The 27,016-nt window shown below is 41.8% G+C and overlaps 1 protein-coding gene across 2 annotated transcripts in view; it reads left to right on the forward strand.

Moving 5' to 3' along the window:
- bnc2 (basonuclin 2) overlaps window positions 1–27,016 on the forward strand; it is a 178,231-nt gene that overhangs the window by 37,447 nt on the left and 113,768 nt on the right. Inside the window, exon 1 of one of the 2 annotated variants that reach the window (XM_042430094.1) lies at window positions 4,058–4,078. The exons of the other annotated variant lie outside the window; for it this stretch is intronic. The gene's annotated coding sequence lies outside the window, so the exon portion shown is untranslated. Of the gene's footprint in view, window positions 1–4,057; window positions 4,079–27,016 lie in introns of those variants that run through there. 2 annotated transcript variants of the gene reach the window in all.

Here is a 27,016-nt window from a genome sequence, read left to right on the forward strand (position 1 = left end):
AAGGCGAGGTGCCGTAATCAAAGGCGATTACTCATCGCATGCTGTGACGCCCCACAGTCAAATGCAAAGCAGCTTAAATTAAAACACACTTCATTTGAATAGATGAAAACTACATGGGAGATGAGTCGCCTTGTATCCCCGCCTGGCGACATTTATTTCCGTCGGATCAGCATAACTTGATTTGCTGGCTGGAGGGGTTTTCATAGAGGTGGTGGTGTGTTTGTTGGCGTCTTGTAGAACTCTGTATATGTGTGTGTGTTTGTGAAGCTCCTATCTCAAGTCTTCTTTGGAAGAAGTTAGGAACACTTGGCAGCAATGGCAGTGGAAGTCCCCAGCACTTGGCTGCAGCCCTCTTTGTGTGTGTATGTGTGTGTGTGCAAGAGTGTGTCTGTGCACGAAGGAAACGGCCCATTTGAATGTACTAGAGCTGGGATGGGATCAGTGTGTGGGAGGTATTTTGTTCATATACCAAAAATGAGATTATTAAGGAGCAGACAATACTTGACCACAGAAACACAGACTGTTCCCATCTTACATCAGTGTCACAGTTCACTTATGTACTTAAAGGAATAGTTCACTGCAAAAAGAAAACTCAGTCATTGCTCTAATTATTAGTTTTCCACTCACCACAATGTCAGTGAGAACTCACTGAAGCTTATAGAAACAAAAAGAAATGTAGAACAAGTTAACTCTCACAGTTCCACCTCAACTCTCTCCAGAACTATTGACATATCTTTACAGCTCCAAAACATTCAAAGCCAAGACCAGTGTTTCTTAAAGGGCACCAATGATTTTCCCTGAACGTATCTTAAAACTGTATTTTTGGACATACTATATTATCCTGTTTGCCCAGTCATCACTTGAGTGAATATGGCATGAGTTTGAAGTTCCACGTACAGGACGCTCTTAGAAGCCAGTGGGAGGTGCAGTCATGTAGTGAAATGGTTTATTGGGTTGCGAGACACCTGGCTTGAGTGGAGATTCTCGAAACACTATAAGGCTGCTGCTCCTGACCTCTCCCCCCCACACCCCTCCACCCCCTCGTCCCCCCCCCTCCCTCTCTCCCTCTGTACTCTTCTCTTCTCTCCAGTGGACTGTTTTGCTGCTGTCCCCCCGTCTGTCCACATTCCTTTCACCAGGATACCTCTCCATCCTGTCCCAGAGGAGTGTGTCGGTCGTTGTGTGTTTGTGAAGTGTGTGTATATGTGTGTGTGTGTGTGTGTGTGTGTGTATGTGTGTGTGTGTGTTGAAGCGGGTGGCCTACAGGCCTTGCCTCTGGTCACTTTATTAAAGTGTGTTTTAATTTACTCCTGTGCTCCTGTGAGCCCCTGCATCCTGACACACACACACACACACACACACACAGAGCAGCCCCTCCTGAGACATGGCTTATTAACTCCGCTCCTGTCTGTCAGAGAGTTGGAGGTGGGGGGGGGGGGGGGGGGGGGGGCAATACTTCCGAACCACATTCCTCAGTGTGGTCTGGTCACGTTGATTTTTGAAATCCTTTTAATGCAGTCACATAGTGAGACACTCACTGTCATTCAGATGGATACTTTCTGCAGCATGGGTGAGCACACAACTTAAACATGCATATATCTATATGGCGATATGCACAGACACACGTAAACCATAGACATACAGAGATCTATAGTTATATGAACCTCCATAGAGTCTTTGTAGGATCAGACCCCGAGCACAGCCGACAGCAGCAGCTACATTTGTTATTCTAACAATTAACATGGTGAAAATACCACTTAGCAATAATCACTATATTTGGCAACACAATTACTGCAAAATCAGATTTACTCGGCTTCAAAGAGCTAATAAAAAACATATGATCTCAGAGGATTTAAAGAAACTGATCAAACTATTTTTTATCTGCATTTTGTAATTGACAAAGACTCAACATGACCTGCATATACCAGCAGTATTGTGTATCACTGTGTATCACCCATATTTCTTCCATAATTTATGTGTCTCACAAGCCCCCCCGTACATTATTCCCCGAGTTTCTCCTGTATCTCAGTATTAAATATGGAGGGAGGTGCTGGAGTCTGTCTCAAAGGAAAGGAGAGAAGTCATGTTGGGCTATCCTAAGGTCCTGGTGTGTGATGCTGGGGCCTCGGGCCCTCAGCATAGTCTCACAGCAGAGGCTCCGGGGCACAGCCAGAGGGGATTTTCTGTGTACGCTTGCAGCTTTGTGCTTGTGTGTGTGTCACTGTGTTTCTATCTAGCAGGGACGCTGGTAGACCTAAGCAGCATAAAATAGGATGCATGGTTTTATGTGTATATACTTGTGTATGCACGTGAGTGTGTGTCACCATGGCAATGTGTATGTCCTTCACTGAATGTGGAGGAACTGAACTGGCCCGCTTTACATGTGTCACTTGTGAGTAGCTTGTGAAAAATGTATTAACAGTGTGGAAGGGCCAGCTGGGGTAAGAAAGGCACGGGGGAGTACGATAGAGGGGGGAGGCAGGAGAGATGAGGGAGGAGGGAGTAAGGGGCACAGCTGTAGGGGATTAATGCCCAGAGTGGAGGAGCTGGAGCCCAGGAATGTTCCCCAGCGCCCCCTCAAGAGGGAGGTGAAGAGGGAGGGAGTGCAAGGAAAGACAAGGGCACAGGCCTCTGATGTGTCCTGTACTGCACAATCTTTACTTATGTATGTTAGAGTTGGGGGAGGGGATTGGGGGGCAATATTTCATCCATGTCAGTCTTATCCACCATCTCAATCTACCCCCGCCCCACCCACTCCTCCTCAGGCACTTTGGCAATGATCAGCCCCAGTTCACAAGACTTCTCCTCTCCACACCGCTCCTCCCTGCCTGCGCTCTGTGTCACATTCTTTGTCTTGTGAGCCTGGTGATTTATAGACGGACACAGGAAGCGGTGTATGTGTATAATTGCACGGTTAGGGTCAAGTGTGAGAAGAGTGGTATCTATCAGACGTCCCAAGGCTGTCACTAAAATATCGATAAATTTTTTCCCCTAGTGATCACTTCGCCGGGTTCAACACACCTTGAATGGTGGCCTTAAGCTTTGAGGACCGTATGAAATGATAAACACAAATTTAACAGCAGGCAGCAGGGCAAGGCATCAGACTAGAAAGTTGGTTTGTCTTTAGAAACCTATGCAAGATTTTGGTTTGTGTGATCACAAACTTAAAATGTGACTCTGAATTTTGAGTTGTATTCTTGTTCACTCCCTTCTTTAGGAGTTTGAGCTATTGTGGTGTTGTGGCAGAATTGGTTTTCTCTTCCATATCCATGCCCTACACCAGCTCTTATTCACAGCAGTCCCCTCTTTGTTTCTTTGCCAACTCAGAAGCCTTTGCCTCCTGTCACTCCATCCAACTCCCGATGTTGACAGTTGTCAGGGGCAACCCGCTCATTTCCCCGTAACGTGTTCAATGGGGCAGCACTGATCCCCACTGACGACTCTGAAGAGGTGACTGCGGCGATGGAATGGAGCGCCTGTCGTCGTGACGATAAACCTGTCTGTCCATCTTCCTGCTTGTTCACCCGTGTCTCTTCTTCCCATTTGGAAACCACTCCACCTGGTTCGGACAATTACCTCATGTCCACTCATCTCCCTGCTGCTGCCTTAACTCCTCTTCCAGCCACTTAAGTTGGGCTAAAAGGGATGCTTCAGCCACCGACTGGCCCCGGCACTGTTATTAGATGCTCAGAGTTTTGTTGACAGCCCATAAAAAAAGCGTTACCCTCTCATTGTGTGTCTCTGTGTTTAAAAGTGTGCTAAAAACCATACTCCGCCTCAGTGGAATTTACCGCATTTACCGCTGGGTGTCTGTCCATTAATGTCTCTGCATGTGTTTAAGCTCTTTTGATCTGTCCTTTCTGATAACCGCTTCCTGTTGAAATTATCTGCACAGGTGAAAGAGAAAGGGAAGCCTTCAGGTTGTTGGTGTGGCTCACTAAGCCACCATCCCGCCCTGAACACCTTGTCATGCCACCAAGTACAAGCTCAGACACTCTTCCTACAGTAGTCTGCAGCAGGGTGGGGTGAGACAGCAGGCCAGCCAGCCAGGAAGGAGCTTGGTCTTACAGGGATACAGGTCTCAACACATACCTCTCAGTCACTGACACTAATGCTAACGCTCAATCCCGTCTGCCTCCCAAGTCCTGATACACCTCAGGTGCAGAACGCACATTTAAATTTACACACGCACATTTACGTCAAAGAATATTTTTTTCCAATGCACACACACACATAAACACAAAGTTATGCTTCCTCTCACTGTCATTAGCCACAAGGAGGACTTCAAACACCAGGTGATATCATAGCAGCCTGGGAACAAACAGCTCAGTTTCCTTAATCTTCACATGACTTCTCAGCACTTAGCCGATACTTAATTGCCAGGGAAAGTTTTAACATCTGCTTTTATTCAATAGTCTTTATTGGCATGACTCACCCTCTATGCTACTGCCAGCCGCTTTCTACACCCAGCATCATGCATAAAAAAACAGAAAAGGAAAAACAGAATTCAACCGAAATTCCTGCACATAGAACGACTGATAAATAAATAAGGTACAAGCCAGGCTTTCATGGGTACTTAATCCTTGTAGGAGCAGGGTTTCATAATTCCAAAGCCGTGAAAAAAGCTGAGGATAACAAGGGGAGTAAAAAGGCTGTGCTGCTATATTTATAGGGGTAATCATTAAGGGGAAATGCAATTTGAAGTGGGAGGAGGGGGCAGTGATGAAACTTCAGGGTTTGCTTGTTGGTCCTTCAGAGGCAGTGTATTGTCTTCTCAAACAACCCACTTGTCTCGCTAACATGTCATTTTAGGCTGCACAGTGGATTGCTCTTCTTGTGATAAGATGTGAAAAGGATTTTGGTTGTGCTCATAATTTTAGAGTCCTGCTAAAAACACATATTCACACAGCCTCAAGTTAAGAATCCTGCTCTTTTTCCCATATTTTGAATACATTTGATAAAGTGTTCTCAATTACCTTATATAATCCAGCGCCACAATAAGCCATTCCCTAAAATGTGAGTTTCATACTGTGCTGAAGGCAGTAGCCTGTGTGGGCTGATAAACTGTTAATAGTCTGAGTGGAGATCAGTAATTACTGTTCCCCATAAAGCTGAAGATAGAATTAGTTATATTCTTTCTTTAGACACAGTTGTGGGGCCCCTGTGGACAAATCTTATGCTACTGAAACAGGACAGCTCCTCTTAAGTCACTAAACCACTCAAACCCGAGGTTATTTAGGGTCGATGATGGTTTTGTGTGTCCATGTGTGTGTGTTTGTCTAGTATGAGTGTATGTTTGTGTGTATGCGTTGCAGCAGTGGTCAAAGCAGAATCAGGATGTCAACATGACCTGGTCACTATGTGGGATCATGACTGAGGAAGGGAGGGAACATTTAGAGAGAAAGAGAGATTGACTCAGAGAGGTTTGGGTAAAGAGCTTAAAGAGCCTAAAAAATGTGTTTAAAAAAACAACAACAGTATATCATATGTAGAGAGTAAGTGAGGTTTGCTAAACTGGTCCCCCAAACAATCATCCCAATCATTGCTTAGCAACAGTATCTAGGCACAGCAGGCCTGTCAAGCTTTGGATTGGGATGTATTGAGCTGGATACTGGACTCAAAGATGGTGCCCATTCACTCCAATGAAAATTGTTTGCCTGGCGCATAAGCCAGAAAAGTTTTCTATCCTCCAGGTTTGCTTCCGCATTGTACAGCCCACTGAATATGCTCAGTAGTGTTTCTCCCACTGGCACAGGCCATGCATTTCCGCTCGGCCCTTTTCTAGGTTCTGGTAAAGTTTTACAAATATAACACGTTCGCGGCTTAAACATTTATTCAATACAAAGAGCAATAATTGACCTTGTTTACAGTTCAACGTGTCTTGTCAACAGTTATAGACTTTTTGTTGCAATACTGCGAGTGGCCTCTGGGAAAAACTGGCAGCAAGGCTGAGTGGCTGCAACTAACTAGATTACATTGTGGGGAAATACTAAACATCCACCGTGCAGTATTTCCCCACTGGGTGGAAGCGTGCTGTCCTAGATGGTATTAGAGCTTAGGGTAACGTGTTGTCTAAGGTTAGCGGTTCTGTTCTGCTCTTTATTGGATCTCCAGCAGCCCCAGCCAATGTTATCTGAGATAGCGTTATGTTTGCCAGACACATCAGTGAGACTTTATCCTACAGGCCTTTTCAGCATTACAAGTAAAAACATATGTTTGAAAATACAAACAAATATGTAAGCTAATTTTCCCTATCAGACCCATGACAATAGGACTATAGCTAGCTCTACATGGCAATATGAAAACATTAACTGCTGAGAACATGCAATTTTAGCCTCAGTCTTTTATCACAATATCATGTATTAGCCATTAGGTGCATATTTAGGACCACTTTTACAAGATTCTTGTTTTAAAATGAGTCATCTGGAAACATTATAAAGTCAGCCAGAGACCAGAACTCATGGAGCTAACATTAGTTAGCTCCACTAGCTAGCTAGAGCTGATAAAATCTGCCTGCCACATTTTATTTTGCAAAATTGACGGGTAGAATTGAGTCACCTGCTTTTTTCTATCAAGGACACATTGATTCAAAAATTACCCAGAATTTCAACTGCTAAATTTGTCACCGTTATCATTGTATTGTATAACCTCGGATGTCATATCTCTTTTTCCATGATTCATGGTGACAGTGCAGGAGATTTGGATCTTGTGATGTGTTTTGTATTATTATATTGTATTTGTGTTGGACTACTGTTTGTAAAGCAAATTGTCCCTCGGGGACATTAAAGTTTTTAAATCTTGAATCTAGTAAACTGTATATATGCTTGACAGTAATAGCAAAGTGTGACAGGCTTAAAGAGCAGCCAACTAGATTTGAGGGTTAGGAATTTCCAAGTTAAGATAATGTACAGTCAGCCCTCATTCCATTAATTTAAAGTAAAATCTGTCCTTGCCAGAATTATCTGATACACCTGGCAAGCCTGTGATCTGACACTGAGCCAAGGAATTTATATAGTGAAGAAAAAACAAGGAGGGACTGACTGATAAGAGGGAAATGATCTTTATGGAAAGGTTGAAACAGACAGTGGGATGGAGAGGAGAGAGGTAGAGAGGTGAAGTTGCAAACATACTTACAAAAGGAGAGTAAAAGCAGAGAGAGGAGGACTTTTTTTTAAAGGATAGAGGAGTAAAAACAGAAGAGGATAAAAGAACCAGTGAGGAGTTGGAAGCTGGGTGGAGTGTTTTTAGGTGTCTGGCTGTAACAGCATGGGTCTCTCCCCTGACACCTCCACAACTTATCATCCCCGCATTCCTGCACAGGGACACTCCCCTGCCCACTGACACTCCAGTCTGTGTGTTTGTGTGTGTGTGTGTGTGTGTGTGTGTGTGTGTGTGTGTGTGCCGTTTTAAGTGAAAGGGCACGTTGGCCTCCCTCTCCCAGGACATCTGGCTGCAGGAAGAGGGTTTGTGTAAGACATGTTTATGTATGTTTGTGTGTATGAGAAAGAGAGAGAGCAAAGTAAAAGAGAAGCATAACAGAAAGAAAGAAAGAAATGAAGAAAGAAAGAAAGAAAGAAAAACGGAAAGAAAGAAATAACGCATGAAAGAAAAGAAAGAAAAGAAAGAGTGTGTGCTGTGTTGTGAATGTGTCAAAAAAACAATTTCCCTTCACCACCTTAGCAGGGCCTTCGGTTGTGACAGAGAGTACAGAAAACATCTCAGGGATTTCCTGCCATTCAAAACAGCCCCTGAGTCCCCTCTACTCTCCAACCTCACATTCTGTCCACCTCCTTGAAGTCCTTGAAATGAGGGGTGTGTCTACAGACCCTCGTTAATTCATTAAGGCATCCAGTCTGTGTGTGTATGTGTGTGTGTGTGTGTGTGTGTGTGTGTGTGTGTGAGGCCGGCCAGAGGAAGCTCCCTGTGAACTCTCCTGATTACAGCAGAAGTGATGTGTGTTATTACAGCAGCTTAGTACACAATGTGATGTTGTGCAGTGACAAAGGTGGAAAATATAATCATCTCTGACCTCCATTTTTATCAGGAGCAGAGTTACTGGCCTAAATAACTGGTTGTCTTGATAATGTTACTCTATTTCTAATAACTCGATTAAATACTTTCAAGTTAACCTTACAATCAAAAAATAAAAAAGGGAACAAAAAGGAAGGAAATTTAACTTATTTTTTAAAATTAGTTTAATTAAAACTTTTGTGATGGAAACTTAAACGAACCTTCACTCTTTGGAGGATTCTGTTGTGCAGAAATGTTTTTGTTTTGGGATAAGCTAGTGAGCTTTTTTGAGTCTTAAAGTATAAAGTATATTAAAGCAGTTTGAGTAAGGAAAAAACGTAAGAGTGAGAAAGTAACAAATAAGTAATGAGAAATAACAACATACACAAAACTGAGCAAGTATTAAGTTACTCTTGACTTACAGTATGTCTGAATGATTTAACATTTGTAAATCAAAATCGCCACATGGAAGCGTGCAATTCTGAAATCACAAGAGCTGTGGTTTTACTTATAACTTAACAGCAAAATAAACACTTCATTTTAGCGAGTGAAATTTTATGCAGACGACTCCACTTTGATTTTCCCAGCTATAAAGACATTCGTTGCTGCTAAATTTACTCAGCTGTAGCTAATTTATGTAAATTTTGTGAGATGGTCAAACAACCACAAAGAAATTTTTGCTGTAGCCTGGTGAAAATGATCATTCTCTCCATGCTGGTTTTGGTAAAGTTAGGCTTGGCCAAAGATGGTTTTGTGGAGAAAGACACCACTCCATATTGATTTTTTAGGTTTGAAATAATAAGGAGTGGGCTGTGTACTTTTGATCTACATAAAAAAACCAAAAGAATAGACAATCATTCTCTATATTAATAAACCAGATTTAGCTAGCTGGCAGTTTGGCAGTTCTCGAGTTTTAATGACAGACTGCATGTGGATCTTAAGTTTATAAGCACATACTTGACCATTATTTAAGGATATCACATTAAAAAATTTAATTGAGTCCACCAGGATTCAGCACTGTGAAGCAGCTCGTTCTGACAGTCATTGGGTATCAAAACATTGTCAGTTTCAACAGTACAGTAGCAACATGACAACTACGCAGCTGTTATCAATAATATAATGCCACTTTTGAATGCCATTATATTTTTACTATCACTGAATAATGTTAAGTATACCACAACAAGAAATTTTAAAAATCAGATTTTAACAATGTAGAAACAAGATAAATTTGTGATTAATTTATATAAAATAATTAAACCACAGTGGTAGATATGTACTAAAATATTTCAGCCCTAAAAGTGATCTGACTAAAGCAAACTGATCAGAAGTTACAGGAGGGGCTTTTTACTCTACAGGGCACCATAATATGAAAATGTGTGTAAAGTCATATTACTTGTGTGAAAGAAAAACTAGTGATTTTATTCACAGGTGTGTGTGACCCCCACAGTGTTTTACCCCCTCTATTACAGACAGCCTCCTTCTTGCCTTTGAGGCTGAACTGCTGTGTTTCTTTGAGTCAGTGGTTGCACTGCTGTCAACATGTGGCTTGTACAGTCACCAGAGCCGGAGGGCACAAAAGCTCTGATGGAAGCGCTGTTGGCATTACAGAGGGCCAGGGGAGCGAGTGGCTCTCTAAGTTATCTCTCTGAAAGAAAAGTGTGTGTGCGGTTGTTGCTACAGGGAGTGTGTGTTGTTTTACGAGCGCTCCTTCCCATCTCAGCCGCCTATAGCTTAGCTTTTAGACTGTGATTAATAGAAGCTTGAGGAGGACATCAGAGAAATGCAACTTTGCACATCTATTAAATGTTTGCTGTGCTCTGCAGGAGTGCAAAACCTCTTCTAATGCCATCAGTTTGTGTAATACATGGCACCATATGTTTTTAGGTATGCACTGTAGCTTAAGTTAATGTGTTTGAAATTGTTTTCTGTGCACGAGCTACAAAGGAATGTAGATAGATCATAGGATCGTACATTTAGTCTTGTGTTCTTAAATGAATATAAGCAAACAGACTTGAAGTTGGAGTAGAGCTGGTAGCACTTTGATTAATTTCTGGACATTGTATTTTCTTACTCAACCCAGCCTTACATGCTAGTCCCATGGTCTACCCTGTGTGTCTCTGTGCATGAATTTGTATTTGGAGATGTGTATATGTGAGTGTGTGTGTGTGTGTGTGTGTGTGTGTGTGTGCCAAGCCCCTGTGCCCTCCCCTGTGCCCTCCCCTGTCTCCACGCCTGGATGCTAACCGCTAGTGAAGGCTAGCCAATTATCCCCAATCAAGCTACCCTCTCTGGAACTGGCGCGAGAGGAAGCTCCCACCAGAGCTTATACTAGTCATTATGGGGCACATCCTGACATTAACTTTCTTCTTTCCCTCCTTGACTTCATCTCTCCTCATTCTTTCTTTCTTTCTTGTTTCTCCTCTCTTCCCTGCCTCTCTCTCTTTTCTCTCTCTCCTGCCCATAAGTGAAAGACTGATACAGCCATTGTTGAAGGGAAGCAGCAATCAAACACACAAACTAAAAGCACATGGGTGCTAATTCATGCCTTCCTAATAACGCATTAAGGAAATTTGGGGTTGATGATGGAGGGGAGAAGCAAAGGCCATGTGTGACGTCATTTGCAAAAGAAGAATGTGTGTTTTTGTGTGTCAACTGTAGAGGCAGAACGCCTGGTATCGCTTGAGAGATTGTATGTGTGTTTGTGTGCATGTATCTACAGGGAATTAGGCAGGGAGGCTGTGAATTCTGGGAAATGTCACCCCCCCATACACACGCACACATTTCTCCTCCCCTCTAGAGACTGAGAGACAGATTGGACTGAAATCAACACAGGTTATTTACCTGCATAGAGACAGTGATTACTCCCCCTCTGTCTCTATCTCTACCATTTTTTTTACTCTTTCTAGGCTCGAAAACTTTCTAATCACAAGTGTATCACACTGTAGGACCTAATTTGCGGTCCCCAGTCTTGTTCAGCCAGAGGACTTCATGTTTGATGTGAACTGTAGGGTGACATTGCCTTGTCTGAGCTCAGCCAGATCAGCAGGCAGCAAGAGACAGGGTGAGGTGTGGTGCCTGTAGGTGATCCACTTCATTCTGCTCCTGTCTTGTCGTGACAGGACCTGCATTAAATGGAAGGAGTCAGTGACGGAGCAGTGACAGGCCCAAACCTCCACCCACCCCCTCAGTATGTGTGTGTGTGTGTGTGTGTGTGTGTGTGTGTGTGTGTGTGTGTGTGTGTACAAGCCAGCATGCAAACCTCCATATGCATTTTTTTTGTCTCATTGGGACCTGACAACTGAATGGCACTTGAATGACACTTTTTCCCACTGCTCATCAAGCTGTGTCCGTGTTATGTTAATGACAGTTGTAGCTGCATGTAATAAAATGCACTTTCATTTAATTTCCATATATAGCACTTATGTGTCAAAAAGCAGAGGGCGTGTGCAAAGCTACACACTTGAGATCAGCTTATCAATCATCTCAATCATCGCACCGTTTTGAAAATTTTTACCACATCTAAATGTCACAGAGGGTTACACTTCTCACCAAAGAGCTGTTACACGTGAGATCAATGAGAAGGTGAGATCAATCAAAGCAGATGACAGTTGATAAGAAACACTTCTGTTTCCATGTGTGCTGTTCAATATGCACTTCAGAAACAACCTCCTTTCTCATAGTGACTCCATGTGTGTGTGTGTGTTTGTGTGTGTGTATGTGTGTGTGGGGTTGGCATGCAGCAAATGTTTGAAGATAAGCTTTTCCCTCTATAGTCTTCTCCTGTCTTGCTCCTTCTCTCTCTATTTCAAGCCAATTAGGTGTGTCTTTTAGCAGAGATTTGGAGTATAAGTTGAACATCAGCACCCTTCAATGTTGAAAGGCACATCTCAAATTAGGGAGAACCACACACCCTCCCCCCCCTTTCCTACCCAACCTATCACCATCTTTCCCTCCTTTGCTCCTGTGAAGACACAGAGGCCCCCGGGGCCCTGAAATGTCTCCACACGCTGGAAATTGAATCAAACGGCATCAATCAGGGCACCCTTTTTTCCTCCCCCTTTCACTCCTTCTTCTCTCTTTTCTTTTTTGTCTGTGTTTGGTGTCTTTAAGCAGTCTACCAGGGTATATAAACAGCACCACTAGGAAACACAATTGGATATGAAGTGAAACAGGATTCTTTTTTAGGGCTGCTGATGCTTTGAATTAGTGTAGGTTCATCTAAGTCAGGTTGCAGGCGACACTTTTATTTTGCACATTGCCAACATTACCAAGTATTCTATCGGCCCAATGTCTTATAAACACCATCCCGCTGATACACACACGTACATACACACACGCAGTGATATTATTATCCTCCTCTTCTGTGGCTCTCTGCTGTAAAATGAGTTTGCCCCAACTCCATTAAAACCCGCGCCAGCCTCTCCCCTGACGCCGCCGCCCTATTTGCATGTGCTAGTGAGCCACTCCATGGAACGAAGGATCTCCTCTCTTCCTCCTCTCCACCTTCAGTCTGTCCCACCGGAATGCGCGATAAGTGGGCAGATGACATTCACGGAGAAAGACTGCAATAAAGTGACTCTCTCTCCATCTCTTCCTCTCCCCCTTTTCTCCTCCTCTACATTTCCCTCCTCTCTGTGCCACCCCATCAGAGGCAGAAAGGGGATATTGCGAATGACACGGGCAAATCAGCTGTAAATGGGCGCTAATTTGATTGACATCTGGGCTGCTGTCACCGAGGCGGGCGAGGACAGGCCCCAGCCAGCAGACAGTGAGCGGCGTTTACCCAGTGCACAAAAAGCCAGCTTTCAACTAAATCACTTCTTGTCCGGAGGGCCCTCCCTCCTCGTCCCTCTCTCCCGCTCCTTCGCTCCTCCCGCCACCCACTACCAACCAACTCGCCAGATTCTAATTGCGTGTGTCCTTCCTCTCAGTGCAATTTTCCCATTACCGCCACAAGAGCAGCCGCACAGCTCATCTGAAGCGAGGTTGTCTCCGAAATATGTACCTCCAGGTTAACCCTTCGCTGCCTTCACAGAGCCAACTGCAAGCACAGGCTACATGGTGAAGAGGGACACTGCATTGTGTTGTGATTATGTTTTGGACTCTAATTAAAATAAGACATCACAACTAGTTTTGCAAAGAAAAGGCCGCTATCCCTTGGTAACCAAAGAAATCAGAAACATGTATTTGAAATGTAAGTCTAACTTTGTTGTTTTTCTTTTTCTTTTTTCATGTGCTGCTGTTGCTGTCTCTCCATTACAAAGGTAAGTTTTTTTTTTTTGTTTACGTTCTCCCTGCAGACACATCAGTGATAGGGCCTCAGAGCTCACAACTGTTAGCTCTCATGCTAGGTTAAGCATGGCTAAAAGGCACCAATATGCATGCTGACTTACACACACTCATCTCCAGTCACAATCAAAGCATGTTTAATTCAGAGCATCAAGTCTCTCCTCTTCTCATTCTCTCTATTTCTCCCTTTTCACCTCAATTCTTTATTTATGTCTGTGATGTTGGATTGTGCCAACAGCAAGGCCCAGGGCAAACAGCAGAGGCACCCATGGCAATGAAATGCTAATAAGTGCCGCGTCATTTCAACACACAAAATTCACAGAGGTGTTTGTGTGTGTGTGTGTGTATGTGCATGCACAGGCATGTGGATGTGTGTTTTTGTCTGTATGCGTGTGTGTGCATGGGGTTGTGCATGAGTTAGATGTCATTTTTTAAACATATGGTATAATAAAATATAGTAATAGATAATTTATTCAGAAGAAACAAACCTTACTGTGACACTGACGCAGCATAAATACGCAGATCCCGTTTTTTTTTTTTTTTTTACCAGCCCTCCTTTAACACTTGGGGGTTGTGCAGGTGGATTGTGCGCCACTTTGCACTGGTGAAGTGTCATTTTCCTGAAGAGAGGAGTGTTTTTTTTCTCACTTGTGATTTTTTGGTAATTTGGTGACTTGCCATGAGTGAGGAGAGAGGTGCAGTAGGAAAAGTGGCACTTACAATCCAGCAGCAATTTTGGAGTTTTACTGAGATTTACTGCGTTTTAATTTCATCATACAGTACATTCTTTAACTAGCACACAAAAATACAGTTTTCTTTTGATCTTCGCGATACTGTCATACCAGCAAACCATTGATTCTTAGCAGCATCTGTCATTCACAACAGCTTCTTTGTTGTATAAAGGTTGTCTTTCTGTTGTTTAACTCCTTATACAGCTGTCTGAGGGCAGCAGATATGTTTTATCCTCTAGTCGGCACATTTATGCATGTCAACTCCACTCATTTAATCATAAACAACATATTTCTGTTTTCCACTTGATCATCAAGACCGTTGGTGACAGTGACATTCTTGGAGACAGTTCATTAATTTCCCTGAAAAACTTTAAAACTATTAAAACTTTTCTTTCACTTCCACAACACTGCACTTCCTCAGGACCACCTGTTAATACCAGTCCTCTGTCTCCATCTTGACCCCCCCCCCCCAAAAAAAACACACCAGGTTGGCAGGGAGAGAAGGAAATAAAGTTGCATGCCTCATTGACTTCTTTTCTACAGGTCCGGCCAAAGTAGCAGCTGAAACATCATTTTTAATTACAATACAGGTAGACCTGAGGCTGTAATAACTGACTTGATGTAGAGGTACTGCATCATGGCTGTTGATAGAATTGTCTTTCATAGAGGTGTTACTGGAAACAAAACAAAAAAATCACATATTTGTGGATCATAAACAGGATCATTATGGGAATAGTTGGTTTATGTCATCAGGTTATTGTTGGATGTAGGCACTGCCAAATGCAATTAAATGCACCCTTAATAATCACCTGCGTAAAAAGAGTGCTGCCACACCTTTTGTGCATTGAGCACCCTGCACAATGCTTTATACTCTGAGCCTTGATTTGTGAAAATACAGCCTCAAGACTGAGTATCAAGGTATGTCAATCCACCTTGATTCAGTTTGAAAATGTTTTAGTAATTTCTAGTCCTGTTTGATTTGCAGTGGTGTCAAGTGACTTGAAATAAACAAACTTACGAAGATGGCACAAAAATGTAGAATATCTTTGCAATTTTTCCAATAACAATAGAGTAGCAGTGCTGCCTTATGCATGAACTTGATTGAACGTAGTAATTTTTTTATTAGAGGATGAATCACATCAATTGAACTTTACTTATCCTAGCTCCTTAAATTACTTATTTTGGAAGCTTCAAGGTTTTGATTTTCTTTTTTTGTGGATTTATAGGCCTATAGGCAAAATTCTTCCTTAAAATGACTAATTTAATGCTAATTATAAGACAGTCTTGTCTGCTTACATAAACACTCTCAGCCCTGCTGGTCATCACTGAGGAGCAGAGCTGTTTGGCTCCTGACTCGTGGTGTTGGCTCTGACACTGCCCTGTAGAGTTGACAGTTTTCTTGGTTATTTGTGTACAGGTTTACTATCACACTTTGTGCAATAATACAGTACATGTCTTGTGTATCCTGGAGGAGTGTGCAGGGAGAAAGAGAAGTGGGATGGCGTTGGGGACTCACTGCCTTGGGGCCAAAGCTGCACTAGATGGAAGACTGTACACATACACACACACATGCCATTAAAGGAATAAAACCATGTTTTTGCTTTGTAAAAAAAAGTCTGCTCAGTATGTTCAATATGTTGGATTTTTTTTTCAGGAGAGCTTGAAGAGATAAATCCAGGATGTGAGAGAGCGAGGAAACAAGGTTGTCCATTAGTCAGCTGCTGTGATAGTCTAAAGAAGCCCTGGCCCTTAATGGCTTCTCTGCAATAATTGCTACACTACTTCCTCTGTTCCTATACCACTACGTGACATGCTTTTGCTGGAGCCACCGCTGTACATGTCCACCTCCTAGTTCTAGTCAAAGCATCTCTGAGGAGCATTGTGCTTTACAAGTATCACTCTAATAGAGAGGTTCCAGGTAAAAACTCTGAAAAGAAAGGGCTTTTTTGTTGCCTCAGTCTCCTTCCTGCCCTCTACCATATTTGTTTAGCTTTCTCCTCTCTATCTTTATTGATGCAGAAAGTTAGAGGCTCTCAGTGTGTGAAGAGGCCATGTTTCTCATGTCTACTCTCTCAGATAACACAGGAGTACCTAATGGTTTGGTTACACTAAATGTTTTGGGGACTCTTCAGGTTTCTTGATAAAGTTCTGACCTGTTTGCCAATAGTCACACAATGAAATAGCCTACTTCTCCAGCAGCTTGTGTCAGTATAAGGGTCCCTATACTTACGTACATGGTGTGTGTATGTGTGTGTGTGTGTGTGTGTGTGTGTGTGTGTGTGTGTGTGTGTGTGTGAGAGAGAGAGAGACAGGAAGAGAGAACGAGAGACAGGGATGAATGGAGAGTCTCACAGGTCCTCCAACTCAGCCCAGGTTAATGGAAACCATTATCACACACAGCCACTCTGTCTGTACAATCAGAGCTTCTCTCTCTGAGGGAGGCACTTTGTCACACACACACACACACACACACACACACACACACATACACACACACAGAATATATTTGTGCCATATTCTTAAGCCTTCTCTACTTGTTTAGTCTCCTACTGTACAAGCTGTTCCTCAGCCTGTGCAGGAGAGACTAATTGTTTTAGCATGTAACTGCCACTCTTATTTTGAGCAATAAGGAACACTAGGGGTCATTTTACTGAGATGAGTCAGAAACTGTTAGCTAGCAGGCCTGACTCAAATCTCCCCGCTTTCTCTTTTGTTCTACTCAGCAGCTTTTTTTTTTCTGCTTCCTGAATCTGGAAATGCTTTCATATCAAGCAGCAAATGTGGCCCAACAAACAGTTTTTCTTCTTAAAAAAGAAAAGAAACAAAAGCTGCAGTGACATAGATTTGCCTGCTACATTTGCTGCGAGGCACAAGGCAGCATCAAACATTTAGCAATATGTGAGGCACACTTAAAAGAGCCTAACAGTTGTTTGCTGTGGAAAATTTTTGGACAGTTTTGTTTGTCTATACTTGTGCCACTGAGCAAAGGGTGTAAAAAATGTAGCGATTCCTTTGAAAAATAGACATGATCTCCTCCCACAGTGGCTTGATTGCTGAAGGCACAGAGAGGTAAAATGTCAAATCTATCTCTGAACAGTCCATATGTGTATTTAAGAATATCTGTACGACACTGGATAAGTATATCTCTGTTAACTAGAGAGAGAGCTGATGTGAAATACAACCAGGATCTGTTCCAACGGTAAGAAAATGTCAAGGCGTGGGCTCATCATCATTTAAAAAGACTAAGTTTTATATCAAGATCAGTTCATTTCAATGCAATTACCACAATCAGTGAATTTGCTCATGGGGGCGAGGTGAATCTGTGCAAATTTTTTTGACAAGAAACAAGAAAATTTGTTCCATTGACAAATAGTAAACTGTCCTCACAGAGAGCTGGAAAAATAGAAATTTTTAAAATATATTGTAATGTTATTATTTATTTAATATTTCTGTTTTTGCTGCCTTTAAAGCTGAATTAATTTATTGTGAATAATGGGCAGGTAGAGTACAGAGTTTATCTGTCTTTTTTTTGGCTAAAAACGGCTGCCCGCAGCAGCTGGAAACAATCTTAATGAGGGCAGAATTATGGGCAATAAAACCAAAACAATGATCCAAAATAGATTAAAAAGCTCCGTAGAGCGGAGAGGGACTGTGGAGTTGGATGGTAATTCTCTGTGGGTTCGTCACTACGAGTTGCCCCTTTGACATTATGCATTCGATCCATTGTTAATACAAAAATATCGATGAGTTCAGCTTTAACAAACATGTTTTTCATAAGCTCAAGACTGTTGCGGGTCAAACATCACCAACTTGACATACTCAGGCCAGTTGATAGGCCACGGCTATGAAAACAGACGTGCCAATCCTGAGTCCAGACATGTTTGTAAAGTGAGGGCCTAACAGCACAGACGTTCTCTAGACAGGAGACATTACAGCTTAAAGGCGGGAAAATTATGTTGGAGGAGAGCATAGACACATATTGTGGACTGTGGAGAAACAGATAATACACACAGTACCGTGTATTACTTGCTGGAAAAAATTATTGGGAGCTGTAGCTTGTTGAATGCTAACAAATTAGTCAATGTTTAACTTAAAAATCTGAAATTGTAGTAGCAAGTGCTGAGCTAGATAAACATTCACCTTAGAATATGTATAGCAAACCTCAGGAATACTGTTCACTTTTTCAGAAAGACAGATGACACGCAATGGCAAAGAAAGACTGTGTTGAGTGAAAAAAATCTAGTGGAACAAGCAGCTAGTCCGGATGTAACATCAGAACTTCAACTTCCTATGTGTTTGTGTGTGTTGTGTGTGTACTGATGAATGCATTTTGTGCGCTTGAGTGTCCAGCTCCCTAGCATGTGTTTATGTGTGTTTGTGTATGGACACATGCCACTGTCTCTTCGTTGATCCTGTCTCAATCAGAGAGGAGTCGTCCCATCACAAAAGCCACAATATTGCTTCGTACACACACACACACACACGCACACACACACAGCAGTAACCCTGCTTTCCCCTGTAAACAGTTTACAGTGCCTTCTCTCTCCCTTATGCAGACACAGGCCAAAGCGTCAGTGTTGTGTTCAGCTAATCCCACTGTTTAGGCTTTGTTGGCGGGCTCTAGCTACAGTATGCACTGTATGACCTGAGGGGAAAAAGTGTTTCATTTGTGTGCATGTTTAAATATGTCACACACGTTAAGGACCCCCTCTTTATCTCCCCACACGCACTAATCTTCATCTCTATCAATTTTATGTTTGGGTTCTGTCTCTCCTCTGTGTACCCCCCCCCCCCCCCCCCCCCCCCCACCTCTCCTCATCTTCATTTGTTTAGCTGAGCTTGTGCTTGTTTTCTTGTCGTTCTCCCCTTGATTGAGGTTGACCCAGCCGTCTTCACAACCTCACAGTATACAAATGTGCGCGCGCACACACACACACACAGCTCCTGACTGTGTGTATAGACACTGTGTGGTTTGGCTTGCTTTGTGTAGCAACGGCCCAAGGTAGGAAATGCTGTTTAGATTAAGTGCGTTCTGATGTCCTCCCAAGCCTTGTTCCTGCTGGATCACGATCCATTTGCACCACAAACCTCTCTAACACTACATGCGGAAACACCAGTGGTTTAGGGTTAGGCATAGGACAGTGGAGGTTTCTGTTATAGGATTTTACTAAACTCTTACCACATCCTCTATGTGACTCTGTGACTTTAACAGAAGGAAAATGATTACCTTTGGTATGTTTTTTGCATCTATGCCACTGTTAAACTGTTTATCCCTTGTCATAGACATTCTTTTATCCAATACGTTCAAATGTTCCTCGATCCTTCTTTTGTTTTCAGGTTTGCACAGCTCAAATATAAGCTTGTTTTATATACGTGCAGGTTTTGAACCTGATTTTTCCTCATTTCCTTAGAGGTGCTTACGGCTGCCAAACACTGAAGTCCAGCCAACTAGGGCACCTAAATAACAGCTATCAGAAATAAAGAGCTGACATCTGATGCCTGCTCTGTTTTAATAGCGGAGAAAAGGAAAGATTTTTTTGTCCATAAAGTCAGTGTGGTCTCCTTATTTTCTCTCAACAGGCAGTCCTTAAGCTGAGAATTTTTCCACGTAATCAAAAAAGAATCAGACACCTTGGTCAAAAGACTCATAGTCCTTGGTGTGTGAGCTGTGTTTGCAGGAGCATGTGTGTGTGTGGGAGGGAGTGCTGATTAGAAGTCTGATAATTGCAGGAGTTTTAGCTCTTTTGTCTCTGCAGCCCTCCATTTGATCCGCTCCTTTCTGCTGGTATTAGAGAAAATAATATAATATAATATTTAATAGATTGGTTGAAATAATAACTTTCTGTAGTTGTGTTACTCTAATTTAAAAAACTAACTGCAGATCCTTATCTAGTTGCCATATTTATTACATCTTACTTTTTCTTACCAAAAATAAATTGTCAAACACCAATTTGCATTTTTTAAAAATAAATCTTGTCTTGATTTTTCCAAGACATTAAATCAATTCTACTAAAGTGGATTGCATAGTTGTAACAGTATCCTAGATATCTAAGAGAAAACTGGATGTTTTTTTTTTTCTTTCAAAAATCAGACCAGTCTTAAAGGTGTACTCCACAGATTTACCATTGCACTTCAGTGAAGTTGGGGGACTCACAGGAGACAGATTAAAAAAGAAAAATGGTCAAATGTGGTTGTAAATACAAAGACATTTTTACTTTTAGTCCTTAAGGGTCAAGATCCAAAAGGGCTCGTATCCTACATTTCCCATAATGCAACAGGCTTTCTATTTTAAATCTCAAGCCCGAGCCGTGATTATTAGGGTTCCTCGCTCAGATTTAAGAAAGCTCTCCAGACCCACAGTAGACATTAAGACATTATTGGTGGAGTGCCTTTAAAACTATGGAAGACAAAAAAACACTGTAAAATACTTAATTTTTCATATTGTTGAATTGGATAAAGTAATTACTGCAGAAGCTATATATATAAGTAAGAGAAGTATAGTATAGTAATATATAGTATGACATGCAGATCAAAACACTTCATTCTCAGCTTGTATAGAAAGGTTTACTGTAACATGCATCTGCGGCAGTCGCTGCACTGGTGACTCTTAGCTGAATGGAGTGATGTGATGTGACGTTTGAGCAGAATTCAAACACAAAAGACCAAGTCTTAAGAATCTTTATTGTTGCTTATATCAAGTGTCTTGTTACTTGTTTTAAGCTTAGCTAGTTTTTTTGTATTGACCTAATTTCTTGTCAAGAAAAAGTAATTCTTGCATTTTTTTTGTTTTGTTTGATACTAGCAAATTTCTCTACATTGCAGAATGTTTTGCTTGTTTTACAGCCTAATGGTTAAGGCACACTGTCCTTAGTTTGATTCTGGCAGGGGGACCTTTGATGGATGTCACACCTCTCTCTTCCCCTGTTTCCTGTCTTTCAATACACTGTAACTGTCAAATAAAGGGGAAAAATGTTAAAGAAACAATTTTAAAAATAAAAAAGTTGCCAGCACTTCCTGGCACAGTACTGTTATTTGTGTGTATGTGAGGATGTTGTTGTGAGGCCGTGGATGAAAATTGTGTGATGTGATGTGATGAGATCAGCAAGAAGCAGCAGAGACACCTCCCCTACACTTGTCTCAGTGGTCCCAGCATCATTACCAGCACCACTGCGGTACACTGCCTTATCTACTGTGGCAACTGATACAGTGACAGCCACTCCTCCAGGACACACACACACACACACATATATACCCACACAATGCTCAATGCCTCACCAATCTGCAGCAGTTTTCCCCGCGGGTCCTCTTCATCGAGGCTGCGGTCTACAGCGTGTGTGTGGTGGCAGAGGGATGATAGGGCGGATAGTTATTTTCGATATGAAATCTTCTGTAATGTTTAATGTTTATGCTCAGATAATGAAATATTATGTCACATCTGAGCTTCCCAGAAGATCTGATCAAGTCAGGAGAGGGCAGTCAAGTCTTTCTGTCTGTTGTTTTTTGTAATTTACACACTCACACACACACACACGATCGCACAGCATACATATAGCACATGCATACTCGTGTTCTGCCACTTCATTGGAAATCTTCAACTAACCCCACGTGCCTTTGATTTGTGAGTTCAGCCGATTCAGTCACACAGGCTCACAGTCATTTAAAATAACTGCTCAGGTGGGAACCATGGATGTGTGTGTCTAAGTGTGTGTGTGTGTGTGAGAGTGTGTGTAAGGCAGGCTCGGTGACTTCATTCATTTTAGTGGCTGAAAACGCGGTCCACACCTGTTCAACCTACCATGCTAACATTCTCAAGTGGTCTTAGTCACATTAACGCTTTGAACCTCAAACACACACACACAGTCCATCTGCTATTTAAACTCCAGTAGAACCCAGTAAAGTTCAGATTCATTTTTATATAGTCGGCTCTTTTTCTGTTCAAGTTCAAGGCTCTGTGCTGCTATGAGCATTTACACCTGGTAAAGTGTCTGTAACCAGTTTAAATGGCAAAACTGATTTCCTCTTTAAATTACTCAGATTCCAAATATCTCCCTCTCTTCTTACCGCGCTCTCTCCATCTGAACGATCTAACTGAATTATTTTTTATTACCATCTTCTTTTTTCTATCTCTGTCTTCCTGTCTGCCTCGTTCACTCTCTCTGCTCTCTGTTTGCGTATGAAATGATGTAAGCAGGAAGTCAATTTATGATATGTATTGAGAAATGGGTAAAGGAGGTTTTTTTTTGTCTTTTGTTGTTGACATGAGAGGTAGTGCATGACAGTCTAATGTAGCCACAACCACATGTGGTTACATATGTCCAATATTGTATGTTTTCTCTTGGCAGTGGAGCAGAGGATGACTATTGTTGCCCCTTTCAGACTCACTCCTATTAATCATGTGTGTGCGTGTCTGTGGGAGTGTATGTGTCACTGAGAAAGAGTGCACGTAATACTCACTGCATGATGAAGGAACCTGAATATACATCAAACTAAAGCCTACACAAACCGTGTACTGAAATATATACACACTCACAGTGATACAAGAGGACAGGGAATAAGAAAAAAATAGATCTGTAACTGAGCTATTTTGTGCAGGAAAGCATATTTTAAATGAAATTAAGAGCTCGAATGCTCTTATACTTACACATAGACATTTTTAATTTTGTCTTGAGATGCACGGGCCTGTTCAAAAAAGTCTACTCATCAATGTTATATTCACTCATATAAGTTACATATTACAGTAATCACATTTTTCCCCAATTATGAAGTACTACAACACATTATTCTTTATTGAACTAGTGAAGATACTGTCATTTGGCTACACGTAAAAATTTCAGCAGACCTATTAAATGATGCTTTTAAAACCTTAGTACTAGTATGTTTAATATGGTATTCAATGAATATCAAATCTTTTATATGTACAGTAAATATATTGATTTACACCTGCTGGCATGAACTGTTGCCTAGCAACAGCTGTAGTAAGCAACACAAGACAGATGAACACTGGAAAGACAGATGTTGGAAAGAATTTCTCAAAAAAAGTTATAAATCCAAGACTGGCAGAGGAGACAGGGTGAAATCGGGGGGAAAGTAGAGATACTGTCATCGGTTTGAATTTACTTCACAGAGAGACAAGAACATCACTTTGAGAAGTAATTCATGTTCTGTTCAGAAATGAGTCCACATGTTTATGCCTGTGCAACTTTCCATTTTGATCTACCAATATATTTGTGTCAGATTTGGGAAAATAACACAAAACTGAGAATAAAATGTAAAGTATTTTTATTACAGGAATAAGTAACTGGTAACTGCTTCTAAGAAGCTATCCAATTTACCAGAGCGGATCAACAACAACATCCCTCCCTGTCTTGTTGGCTGAAACGTGCTTCTCTGGGATGCACGTAGGCAAACATGCACAGGGTCATTTAAAGACCCCTAAAGTTTCTTTTATACTTGTTCATAAAAGTGTACTAAAGTTTACATGCCTCCCGACAAGTTGTATCAGCCAATGAGTTTGCTTGATGTGCAAGTCTTCACAAGGCATTGTTGAGATTTGGCAGGTGTGTGCATCAACCTCTTACCCATAACCCATAATCTTCTTTTTGTAGGCTGCAGAGATGTTTATGTATCTTTGCAAAAGCATAATTTCAGCTATAATCAGATACAGTCTTTAATACTTTGATTTGAGGATAACTTGCCATTCTTTTTGGGGGCCTCATGTAGGTAACCTGTTACTGTACCTCACCCGTGCAGTAGCTCTGTGCTCCATACTCTGTTTAATGACAAATCTCATGAAAACAGGATTCAGTGGTTAAATACATGCACACATTTATTGTACATGTATGTATTGTAAACTACTGTTTTTTCATTTTTTGTGAATGGTGGATTTTTACGGATAAGTGTCTGCTTCTACATTTGAACTGTGTTTTGTGTGTGTATGTGCGTGTGTGACCATGGACGGGTCCTATATGGAAGCAATTACTGGCAGCGAGGGCCCTCAGACACCCACAGTGCCTCTCACTCTGGGCCAAACGGAATGTATCTCCCTCCCCCTTTTCCCTTTCTCTTTCTGTCTCTCTCTGTTTCTTTCTCTTTTTCTCCCTCTTTTTTACTACCTCTCTCTTTCTGTTTTACTCTCTCTCTTTTTCTCTCTCTGGACTAAATTACTTTCGTATGAGCCCCAACAAAGGGGGCAAGGTGAAACCCCTTTCTATTTTTTATTGGGAACAAAAACCCCAGCCATATTTTAATTCACATCACACATTTCCAATTTGCGCAAACAAGCCCTGAAAATACCGGCGCTAATTAGACTAAACCTTATGTGTGTGTGTGTGTGTGTGCATACATGTGTGCATGCTCCATGAAAAGAGAGGCCATCTCCAGTTGCATTACTGTACCCCCTTTGGGTGCTGTGTTGGCTAGTTAGTATGCGCAGCCAGAGCCATGTCGGATATGAGTTTTTGGGGGGTCCCTGCATCATGTGGTTTGGGTGGAGGCAAGCTGCTATGGTGGCTGTTGTCTGCTACATCTACTAGTGTGCATATGTATGTGTGTATGTGTATGTGTGTGTGTGTGTGTGTGTGTGTATGTGACTTTTGTTTGTAAAGGTAAGCTTGTTTTTTTAGGAGATCTTAATTCAAAATTTAATGCTTGAAACACCAAAATAAATTGAATTAGGGGTAAAGCATCCACTGAAAAAGAAACCACAGATAAACTGGCAGCAAGCAGTGACAGGATTGCAGTTGTCAGGGTTTGGCAAACCATTGTCACCCCCTCTCTTGTTACAGTAAAGAAAAGCTCAATGGAGGAATATTATCAGCCGTGCCAGCAGTCTCTCCTCCTCTGTCTGTGGGAACTGAGAAGTCAGTATTTGCCATGTGTATATCCCTCCAAACGGACTCTAAATGAGATAAATAAGTTCAGACTAAATTGGCAGCTTGTGTCCAAAGTGATTATTCTTTCCTTAATGTCTCCTCATTGGAATGGGAGAAGACTTGGCCTGCACAGGAATACCGCGGGGTGTGGCAAAGCGGTCTTTTCCAACACAAAGAAGTGACGAGTGATGGCAGCCAGAGTTTACTTGTCAAGGTTTTTAAACACACACACACACGCACATGCAGAGTTCTCATGTGCTAACCCCGTCCTCTTCAAACAGTTTGTCTCTCACTCCACACTCCTCCAAACTTGGCCCGTGACAAGGCCTTACATTCCCTTCCCATGAGTCCTAGCGTGGCTAGTCAGCAGAAGGACCCCAGATTGTGCTGGCTGCGTCGCCGCCTGCCTCGTTTGGGAGCGTGCCTGGACCCTCCGTCTCAGTAACCTTGGTTTGCCCCCTCTGTTTGTGAATTCCTGCCGCTCCAATAGGACCACACTGTCCCCAGCAAAATGCTTTCTGGCAGCGGGCAGCTGGACAGACCGGTGGGAAAGTGAAGTGAAAGCTCAGATTCTCTTTCAGGCAAATAAATAAGCCATGATTGTACAGTTTCACCTAAGAGTAATTTTGTGAGATTGTTGGACAAAAATGGACAAAAGGCTGAGAGTTGGAGTGTGTCTGTTATATGTAACACACTGCCAGGTCAAGAGTTGCAAAGAAGTGACATCTGATGGTGAATAATCGGTCACAGTTGTAGATAATTACCAGTTAAGAAAAATATACCTCGTCTTATCAGATCACCAGCACTGATACTGATCCTTGTTACGATTGGTGCTTTAAGTTGAGCAAAGGGTTGTAATTGGTGATTTAAGCCCCACCAGAGGCTGTGATAGGTGCATTTTGAAGCCTCAGATTTCATTCTGTGGCGGTGTTTTGTGTCTGCCAACACCCAGACTCTGGGGTGTTTAGCCTTCACGGCTACTTCTGCTGTCTGAGGAATTTCACGGGCTTGAGTAATTTTTAGTTATGTCTCTCCTCTCCGTTTCTTTACACTTTTTCTTTCACCGCTTCTTGTTTAAAATCATAGTTATTTGCGGTGCAGCGCTGGATAGTTTGTGGTTTTCGGAACGGCTGTATTATTCCAGTATTAAGTATCTACTCTTTCACCATAATGTTATAAGAGGCTTCCCTGGTTTAAAATATCAGATTGCTCAAAATGGTATAAATATTGGTATCCTCCCAATATTTTTCAAGGTCTCATTTCTATAGAGTTACAGTTTGGAGCTTTGATAATTTATTGCATATTTCTAATACAGCTTCATTTAAATGAATCATGTTACAAGAATCCAATTTTTCTACATATGTAGTATATCATTATGTTTTAACATCTCAATCGTATAATTTATAACCTGGTAATTTGCTAACTTCATCTGTTTTACCTGTTAATTTCAGGGATGAAACAATTAATTGGTTAGTTGATCGGCAGAAAATCAATCGTCACAAATGTTGATAAAAAAGCTAAACATTTGCTATTTTCAGCTTGCCGCTTTTTCTGCTTAATATCATCATAAATTGAATATCTTTGGGTTTTGGACGGTTCTTTGGACAAAACTAAACATTTGATGATGTCACGTTTGTCTCTGGGAAATTGTGATCATTTTTCACAGTTTTTTTGACATTTTTAGACTAAACGATTAATTGATTAATTGATTGATCGTAAAAAGCAACCAACAGATTAATCAATAATGAAAATAATCATTAGTTGCAGCCCAGTTCATTCCTAACCTGTTAATCTGTTTTCCTCTGTCTGCCTGTCTGCCTACATCTTTGCTGGCTCTTCAGCCTGTCTATCTGTTTGCTTGACGGTCCACTGTGTCACAGCGCTACTAATGGCCATTGCTGAGCCAGCCACTTTCTAAATGACACCCTCCTCCGCTCAATACAGCTGCCCTGCAGTTACGCACTCACTCCTCTCCCCCTTTTCTTGTTTCCACCCTCCACTCTCCACCGCTTCCTCTCATGCACAACAGTGGCTTCCCTCTCGCGCGTGGAAGAAAAGCAGTTTCTTGTCAATTTTCTCTCAATATTTTCCACTGAACATGCCTCTTGATGAAAG

This window comes from Thunnus maccoyii, chromosome 2, assembly GCF_910596095.1.
Source record: "Thunnus maccoyii chromosome 2, fThuMac1.1, whole genome shotgun sequence".
NCBI classification, from domain to species: domain Eukaryota; kingdom Metazoa; phylum Chordata; class Actinopteri; order Scombriformes; family Scombridae; genus Thunnus; species Thunnus maccoyii.